The following is a 9,172-nucleotide window of genomic DNA, read 5'->3' on the forward strand; positions in this document are numbered from 1 at the left end:
GATCTCAGTTCAGTGCAACCTCTGCCTCCTGGTTCATGGAATTCTCCTGCCTCAGCCTTCCCGAGTAGCTGGGATTACAGGTATGTGCCACCACACCTGGCTAATTTTTGTATTTTTAGTAGGGACAGGTTTTCACCATGTTGGCTAGGCTGGTCTCGAACTCCTAACCTCAGGTGATCCTCCTGCCTCAGCCTCCCAAAACGCTGGGATTACAAGAATGAGCCACCAAACCTGGCCCTATTCTTTCCTTTAGGAGAGAGTCAGTAAGTCAGCTTACACTCAAGAGAAGGAGCCTACACAGGACATGAATACCAGGAGCCGGAGATCATTAGGGACCGTTTTAGAAGCTGCTAACCATCTGATATACCCAGATATCCAAACTGCTTGCTCTCTCATTTCCTTCTGACTTCTGCCCAAGGTGCTCTATGGAAACGAGTATATGCTCCATCCCTTATTATGCTTTTTCTTCAGAGCACTTATCACAACATGATATATAGAGCTCACTTTCATAAATTTCAAGATACATTTGTAATCAAAACTTTTTCTTTTCCTTTTTATGAAATGTTTTTCCATACTTTAGAATCACTCTAGCATTTTTCAGATGTGAACTATTCTTGATAGCAAGAATCTCCTATACTTGGCATGTGAGAAAACCTTTTTGTTTTTGAGACCGGGTTTCACTCTCGCCCAGGCAGGAGTACAGTGGCATGATCAGAGCTCACCGCAGCCTCAACCTCCAGGGCTCAAGCAATCCTCCCACCCTCAGCCTCCCTTGTCAGTGGGACTACAGACATGCACCACCATACCTGGCTAACATTTCTTTTGATTTTTAGTAGAGATGAGTTCTCACTATTGTTGCCCAGACTGGTCTTGAACTCCTGAGCTCAAGCAGTCCTCCTACCCTGGCCTTCCAAAGTGCTGGGATTAAAGGTGTGGGCCACTGCTGCCAGGACTAAAGACATTTCTAAAGAATGTTCCCTCACCTACTTCTGGTGGTTTTTAGGACACAGCTCTCTTTTTCCAAAGGTAAGACAAATGGCACAATTCCTATAAGGCAACTGTAATAATCAGCAGAAGCAGACAGCTGAAAAGAGATTGGACAAAAATGCAGCAGTACGATACAGAAATATCTACATGGACATTATTAAACAGAAGCAGTGACTATTGCACAGCATTAGAGAAAATGAAATATCACAATAACAGCATCAGCGTGCTGTTTAAATTGACAACTTGTACTGTTAGTCCTCAAAACAATCTCAGCACTATGGCAAACTACCCGAAGACTTATTTGCCCAAAACAATACCATATTTTAAAAATTTATCATGATTCTGTGGGTTAGGAATTGGGAAAAGGGACAGAGGGCTTGGCTGGCTGCAGTAGCTGAATGCTTACATGTCTAGCACTTCAACTAGGAAGACTTCAAGAGCTGGGTGCTGAGTGGACCTGGTCAACCCAGATCACACGTCAGCACTTCAGTTTTTGCTGTCTGCTGGCTTTCTTCATGCTCTTCTGTGTCAGGACTTTTCCCTCTCAGCATGGTCTTTCCTCTTTGTAACTCCTGTGATCTCTCTAGCAGGATTCCCAGACATCTTACATGGCAGCTTGGGACACCCAAAGACAGCCAAAGGAGATATTGCCAGACCTCACGGCTTTGGCCTAGAATTGATAGAGAGTTACTTCTACAGTATTCTTTGGGTTGAAGGAAGGAAGACACAAGCTGTTAGGAGCTGAGTTGGGTCCCCCAGAATTTCTATGTTGAATTCCTAACACTTAGTACCTCAGAACGTGACTATATTTGGAGACAGGGTTTTTAAGGAGGTGATTAAGTTAAAATGAAGTCACTAGCATGGGCCCTAATCCAATATAACTGGTATCTTTGTAAGAAGAGGAAATCTGGACACAGAAATATACAAAGGAGGGCCAGGCTTGGTAGCTCATGTCTATAATTGTGGCACATTGGGAGGCTGGAATGGGAGGATCACTTGAGCCCAGGAGTTTGAGACTGCCCTGGACAACATAGTGAGACCCCATCTCTATAAAAAGAAAGGAACAATGGGAAGGTCATGTGAAGACACAGAAAGAAAATAGCCTGCTACAAGCCAATGAGAGAAGCCTGAGAAGAAAACAGTCTACCAACACCTTGATCTTGTTTAAGTCACCCTGTCTGTGGTGCTTTGTTATGGCAGCCAAGCAAACTAATAAACAAACTCAATCCAGACTCAGTGAAAGGGAAAATAAGGTTCACCCTTTCACCTAAGGAGCTCTATGCACTGACTTAACGGCAGGGAATTGTTGGGAGCCATCTTCGGAAACCAGTTACCATATTATTATAATCAGATTGCTTTCTTAGCCCTGAGAACTAAGAAAAATGATTGTTGCAAGGGAAGGCATGCAGCTACTTGGGAGACTGAGGCAGAATTCCATGAACCAGGAAGCAGAGGCTGCAGTGAACTCAGATTGCACCACTGCACTCCAACCTGGATGACAGAGTAAGACTCCATCTCAAGGAAAAAAAAAAAAAAAGAAAAGAAGAGGAAGTAGAACAGAAATGAAAGATACCACTTCTGAGATTAGATAGCAAAAAGACTAACTTCTGGCTTGGTCACCCTCTCTAGCTTGCTAGATTAGGGGAAGCAAGATGCTATGATGTGAAAGAACCCTGTGGAGGAGCTCATATGATGAAGAACTGGGGCTTGCCAAAAACCACCTGAGTGAACTTGAAAGTAGATCTCTATAATCCCAGTCCAGCCTTCAGATAAGACCATAGCCCCTTGTTCCAAGTTTGACTGCAAAGTTCTAAAAGCCCCAGAGCCAAAGGCAGCCAGCTAAGCCCAAAGAGACTCCTGATCACAGGTACTATAAAGTTTATTGTCTAGGTTTTGGCATAGTTTATTATGCAGCAATATTTAAGGATCCTGAGAATGGCATTGCAAGCAGAGGTTACAAGCAAGTGCAAAGGCCCCAGGGCAGGAATGTTCTAGATGTACTAAGGAATAGCAAGCTGACTAAAGCAGAGTCAGCTAGGGGCAGAAACAGAAGAAGTAGACTGGATTGGATCTGAGAGCCAAGAAGCCACTACAGCTGTCTAGAACGCTCACGAAGGTATCCGCTAATATACATTAAGGCATACATTATTAACAAGTTCTTTTAGTTTCCTCTGTGATGCTTGCTTGTTAAACCACAACAGGCTGAATTTCAGAAAATTTCATTTTCTGCATGGATATGGTCTGGCTCGGGAAAGGAGAGAGGGAAAGGGGAAATAATGGACAATGGGCAAAACGGTCACCTACTAAAGCCCTCTGAAGACCACCAAACTAACCCAGGTCTAAGTAGATGAAACTTTACACCAGGGGTGTCCAATCTTTCAGCTTTCCTGGGCCATATTGCAAGAAGAATTGTCTTGAGCCACACATAAAATAAACTAATACCGACAATAGCTGATGATCTTTTAAAAAATTGCAAAAAAACTCAAAATGTGTTAGGAAAATTTACAAATTTGTCTTGGGCCACATTCAACGCCATCCTGGGCCGCATGTGGCCTGCAGGCCTTGGTTTGGAAACCCTTGATCTAGACTCATAAAGAGGAGGGGAAGCTATGATGAACAGGTCCAACGGCTACCAGATTTTGGATACCATGACAGGACAACAGTGTCCCTGGGAAAAACATCTTACAGCAAAGTAACACTACCTGCCTTTGACTCTACTCTCTCCCAACATAGAGAAGGACAGACAGATTCAGCACCTGCATGCACACATTCAGGGAAGCTTCAGTCTGGGATAATGACAGAAATCAAGACCTTTATATGTGAATCTCTTATTTTAATCCTTAGGCCCTTACTCTAAAATTATACTGTAGACGACTTTAAAGGAACATGAGAAGGCTAATAATAATCAAATATGTTTGGCAATAGTAAAACAAATATTATGGGTCTTTATTACTTAGGTGAATCGCCTTTCTAAAATTCTATATATAAACTTTATATTAAATTTTTTAATGCCAAATCAAAATATGAATTATATTTAACATACTTTTACTGAAATGAACTCACTGCTTATAATCTCTTTTGCCCCATGAAGAGCACTTGTGTTTTCTATTTCTAATAATGCAAGTATCTCCTGCTAAGTTTTTGAAGATGGAAGGAGTTAAAACGAGATTAACTGAAAGAAGGAAATCACTTAGTTACATTTTATGTGCTAGACCTCCTAACCTGGACTAGTTATATTTTCCATGTAACAAATGGAATTTCCATAATTTGCACAAATATAATTGGCTAGAGTATTTGGTAAATAGCCCTCTGTTGGTTGAAGTACTGGTGGTGAAGAACAGAATCTAAGAATCATCATTAAAAATGCCTGGCCAGGAGCAGTGGCTCACACCTGTAATCCCAGCACTTTGGGAGGCCAAGGTGGGCAGATCACATCAGGAGATTGAGACCATCCTGGCCAACATAGTGAAACCCCATCTCTATTAAAAATATAAAAATTAGCTGGGCGTGGTGTCGCATGCTTATAGTCCCAGCTACTCGGAAGGCTGAGGCAGGAGAATCCCTTGAACCCAGAGGCAGAGGTTGAGCCAAGATCATGCCACTGCATTCCAGCCTGGTGGCAGAGCAAGATTCCATCTCAAAAAAAAAAAAAAAAAAAAGCCTAAGCAAGTTGTAGCTACCTAGGAAGTAGGTGGATAGCTTTACATAGTGTTATGACAAAGTTAAGTCTTCAAAAACCACTTTAGAATTAGGTCCAAATAAACACTGTAGAAGCAGCAATGCTAAATTATCCTTTCAGAGGTTCTTTTGATGCTAGGGATTAAGAAAACTCTGAAAGATCAGTTTTCTCAACACGGGCTATATTACCATCGGCATCAAATGGAACCAGAGATCCCACTACATTTTCTTTTAAAAGTTAGAGTGCTGGTAACTTCATTTTTAAGAATTTGGCATGGAACTGTGATTTTCAGTTTGGGAGGTAATCCTAATCAAAAGACATGCTTTCAAGAATGAAACATGCCATCATTACACCAATTACTCAGAGTACAGAACAATGTTTCTTAAGGAAATCCAACTGTCGTGGGAAAACACTGTTTACCCTATTCAGAGGATAAAAGGCAGTTCTTATTTTTAAGCCTTTCGCAAAACCTCAGTTCCATAAAGGAAGCACTAATCTCCATAAATCCATTATCACAAACAAAATATAATGGTTGTTGATCAAGATAAATGCAAGCTGCATAAGTTTTCCAGAAAAGTTCTGAAATGAGGCTGATCCTGAAATCCTGGGAAAGGCAGATGTAGGACAATTAGGGAAGGTGTCCCTTGTTGTGCACAAAGACAGTAAGAAAAACTTCTAGCTCACTACCTCTTACTGATGTTTGATGGAGTTCCACGCACTTGCAATCAGGAGACGCAGTTGCATGGCTCTGTGACTTTTTTCTTTTTCCTGTCCGATCATAGAGTAATCAGGACCCTGGGAACATTTTTTCCCCCAAAAATGAAAAGGATTTTGGCATGAGTCTGTCACAGGTGAAGGCATTAAGGCGCAGCAAACAGCAATGACTTGCTCAAACTCATAGCCCATGGCATAACTAGAATGCAAATCTGGGCCGTCAGACTGTAAAAGTCCTCACTAGCCTTTCAGTTTTCTCAATAGCAAATAGAGAAATAACGACGGTATCCACACAGCAGTGTTCCTGGAAACTTGGGAGGGTGAGATTCGGACCCAGCAGCGCAACGGCGCTTCCTAAAACGAGGAAGGGGTGTGTAAAATGATTTCCCCCAAGCGGAGACGAAGAGCTGGACTGCAGCCCCCGCCCCAGAAGACCCCTAAGCCCTCCATCACAAGTCTCCCATCCAGGCTGCACGCGACGCTGCAAGCCTCCCCGTGGCTAGCGCGGCCCAGCGGGGAGGGGAAGGGGGCAGTGCAAAAACGGGGCGCGCGCACTGCATCCCCACTCACCTGTCAGCAGGGCCGCGCCAGCGGCGCACGCGCAGGGCACGCGGTCGCGCGCGGAGTCCGCACCTGGGTCCCACTCCTCCCTCACGGTGACGGTCCTCTTCTAACCACAGTCCCCGACCAGGACCGGGTTCGAGTACCGCTTCCGTCCCCTGACGCCCAAGGCTGTCACATGACCGAAGCGGCGGGGAGCAAGGAGGGGCGTCATGTGATCACTCGCCGGCGACGGCTGATGACGCAAGAGCCCGCGCTCACTTTGCAGCGATAGGCGAAGGGGGATGAGGAAAGGAGGTGGGTCCAGGTGGGGGAAGTTGGTGTGGCACCAGACGGAGACAGCTCAGGCAGCCAGGTAGGGCAGAAGCGGGGGACAGTGTTGGGGAGGGTGGCGGGAGTTGTCGCCTCCCTCAGGGGCGCTCCACGGGGACCCAGAGCCGGGAGTCCGTCGACCTGGATTATGGTTGTGGCACTTCTCACGCCACAATAGTGAGTCTGGGACAGTTTACCCTCCTGTCCGAGACGCCATCTCCATTCTTTAGCCCCAGGTGTGGAGGATAGGGGCAAAACCACGGATTTTTGATCCAAATAGATCTGGTTTGAACTGACTTTAAAAGCAAGGCCACGGTCAGGTCATTTGAATAGACTCTCTGGACCTCTTTCCTCTTCGCTTGTGTACATTGCACTGAGAATTGGCGAGAAGGAGAATGAAGTGCCGGGACAGCGGTTTATGGCATTCTAGGTGACCTAGAAATGATGATGTCTGTTATTATTTTTGTAACTTGCCAAATCTTTATTGATCCCCCATTTTGTGTGAGAAACTGCTTTATATGCAATAGAATATATCAGGGTTCTAGTTTTAAGGAGTTCTCAGAATAAAGGAGCTGCAGATGTGAGCAAATAGCTGTGATGAGTTTCATAATAAGAGTATGTTGTGTGTATGTGCATGTGATATGGATAATGGTAGCATGAGGGAAGGAACAGGCGATTGTACAAGAGAAGGATTCAGACAGAGGGGTATATCCTTGAATGTTGAAAAAGGAGAGGCAGCTCTTGCTGACTTGTACCAGGCTCCCACGGATTTAAAGCAAGTCAGCATATTGTCTATAAATAACACGCAGATAAAAAAAACTCAGGAAATGCACAACCTTGTTCTAAACTTTCTTGGAGATCATAGGTACCGGGAAGAAAAGATCAGTGTTATTAGCTGGGGAGGCATCCAAGAGAGATTAATTTAAACCAGTTATTCTTACCTGATGCACTATTGACATTTTAGGCTAGATTCTTTTTTGCTGTGGGGCTGTGATGAGGGCTGTCCTGTGTATAGTAGGATTTTTAAGAGCATCTCTGGCCTCTGCTTACTAGATGCCAACCACAATGTCTACAGATACTGCTAAATGTCCCTTGACTTGGTTGAGAACCACTTAAACCAAGCGATGAAAGACGATGTCTTAGTCAATTTGGGCTTCTATAACAGAATGTCATAAACTAGGTAGCTTATGAACAACAGAAATTTATTTCTCGCAATTCTGGAGGCTGGAGAGTACGAGGTGCCAGCAGATTTGGTGTCTGGTGAGGGCCTGTTTCCTGGTTCATAGGTGGCTTCTGGCTGTGTCCTGACATGGTGGGATGGCAAAGCAGCTCTCTGGAGCATCTTTTAAAAGGGCACTAATTTTACTCTTGAAGGTGGGTTGGATCACCTCCCAAAAAAGCCCCAGCTCCTAATACTATCACCTTGGGAGTTAGGATTTCAACATATAAATTTTGGGTGACACAACATTAAGACTTTAGCAAATGGGTAAGGTGTGGCCAGATGGAAAACTGAAAAGAGGGCCAGGCATGGTGGTTCATGCCTGTAATCCCAGCACTTTGGGAGGCTGAGGCGGGCGAATCAAGACCAGCCTGGTCAACATAGCAAAACCCCGTCTCTACTAAAAATACACACACAAAAAAAAATAATAAAAAAATTAACCAGCATGTCCTGATGCACACCTGTAATCCCAGCTACTTGAGAGGCAGAGGCAGGAGAATCCCTTGAACCCAGGAAGTGGAGGTTGTGGTGAGCTGAGATGAGGCCATTGCACCCCAGCTTGGGTGACAGAGCAAGACTGCCTGAAAAAAAAAAGAAAGAAAAGAAAATTGAAGAGAAGGTTTTCTCACAGTGGGAGGAGGATGAACAAAGTCCTTTTTTTCCTTTTTGGAGACAGCGTCTCACTGTTGCCCAAGCTAGAGTGCGGTAGCGTGATCATAGTTCACTGCAGCCTCGGACTCCTGGGCTCTAGGAGTTCTCCCACCTCAGCCTCCCAAGAAGTTAGGACAACAGGTACAAGTCACCATGTCTGTGTAAGTTTAAATATTTTTTTTTGTAGAGATGGGGTCTCGCTGTGTTGCCCAGGCTGGTTTTGAACTCCTGCCCTCAAGCAATCTTCCTGCCTTGCCCTCTCAAAGTGCTGGGACTATAGGCATGAACCACCATGCCCAGCCCGAACAAAGTCTGGAGCTAGGATTAAGACTGTTGGGTATGAATGGGAGAATGAAAAGAGAGCTGTGCATTTGATTGAGGCAGACAGTTTATTCATTTATTGACTATTTTCAGAGGACTAGCTGTGAAGCACAGCGAACATCTTTCAAGATAATTACTAACAAAGTAGAGTGACTGCCAAAGACTATAATTGTATTAAAGAAGGTGCTGTTAGAGTCAGAGAAGGGAGTTGTCTTTGCCTTGTACTTAGCTGTATTTATTGGGAGAAATTGGGAAAAGTATGTCCATTCAATCTTTCTGCACCATCCATTGTCTTTGCTTCTCAATCCAACCTCAGTCTTAATCTTTTCCCTGCTCCAGAATTACAAAAGAGCAGAATCATTTTTTCCTTGGTCCTCTGCAAGAGTGAAGTTTCACTCAAGTAATGTGAGTTTTGCATTCAAGCAAATAGTGACAGCCACCGTTTGGTAGATACTTTCCATTTATACCGAATTGCATTAATCTTCGTAGATATTGCGTCTTTGTTCAGGCTACCATAACAGTATATCATAGATTGGATGGATTAAACAACAGCAATTTATTTCTTACAGTTCTGGAGGCCAGAAATTCAAGATCAGGTTGCCAGCATAGTTGAATTCTGGTGAGGACTTTCTTCTTGGCTTGTAGATGGCTGCCCTCTTTCTGTGTCTTCATGTGGTGGGGGGAGAGAGAGAGAGAGAGAAATCCCTGGCATCTCTTCCTTTTCTTTT

General features: G+C 44.1%; 2 protein-coding genes across 4 annotated transcripts in view; one reads left to right on the forward strand and one right to left on the reverse strand.

Annotated features, from left to right (window-relative positions):
- The window catches only part of WASHC5 (WASH complex subunit 5), a 71,684-nt gene extending 65,554 nt beyond the window's left edge, over positions 1-6,130 (reverse strand). The window contains exon 1 of the mRNA XM_017530767.2: positions 5,951-6,130. The gene's annotated coding sequence lies outside the window, so the exon portion shown is untranslated. The remainder of the gene's footprint in view (positions 1-5,950) is intronic.
- The window catches only part of NSMCE2 (NSE2 (MMS21) homolog, SMC5-SMC6 complex SUMO ligase), a 273,303-nt gene continuing 270,259 nt past the window's right edge, over positions 6,129-9,172 (forward strand). Inside the window, exon 1 of one of the 3 annotated variants that reach the window (XM_017530772.2) lies at positions 6,129-6,209. The gene's annotated coding sequence lies outside the window, so the exon portion shown is untranslated. Of the gene's footprint in view, positions 6,297-9,172 lie in introns of all 3 variants that reach the window. The other 2 variants (XM_017530770.2, XM_017530771.2) reach the window with 2 other exon arrangements.

The sequence above is a fragment of the Cebus imitator genome, unplaced genomic scaffold, assembly GCF_001604975.1.
Source record: "Cebus imitator isolate Cc_AM_T3 unplaced genomic scaffold, Cebus_imitator-1.0 Scaffold68, whole genome shotgun sequence".
Taxonomy (NCBI): Eukaryota; Metazoa; Chordata; class Mammalia; order Primates; family Cebidae; genus Cebus; species Cebus imitator.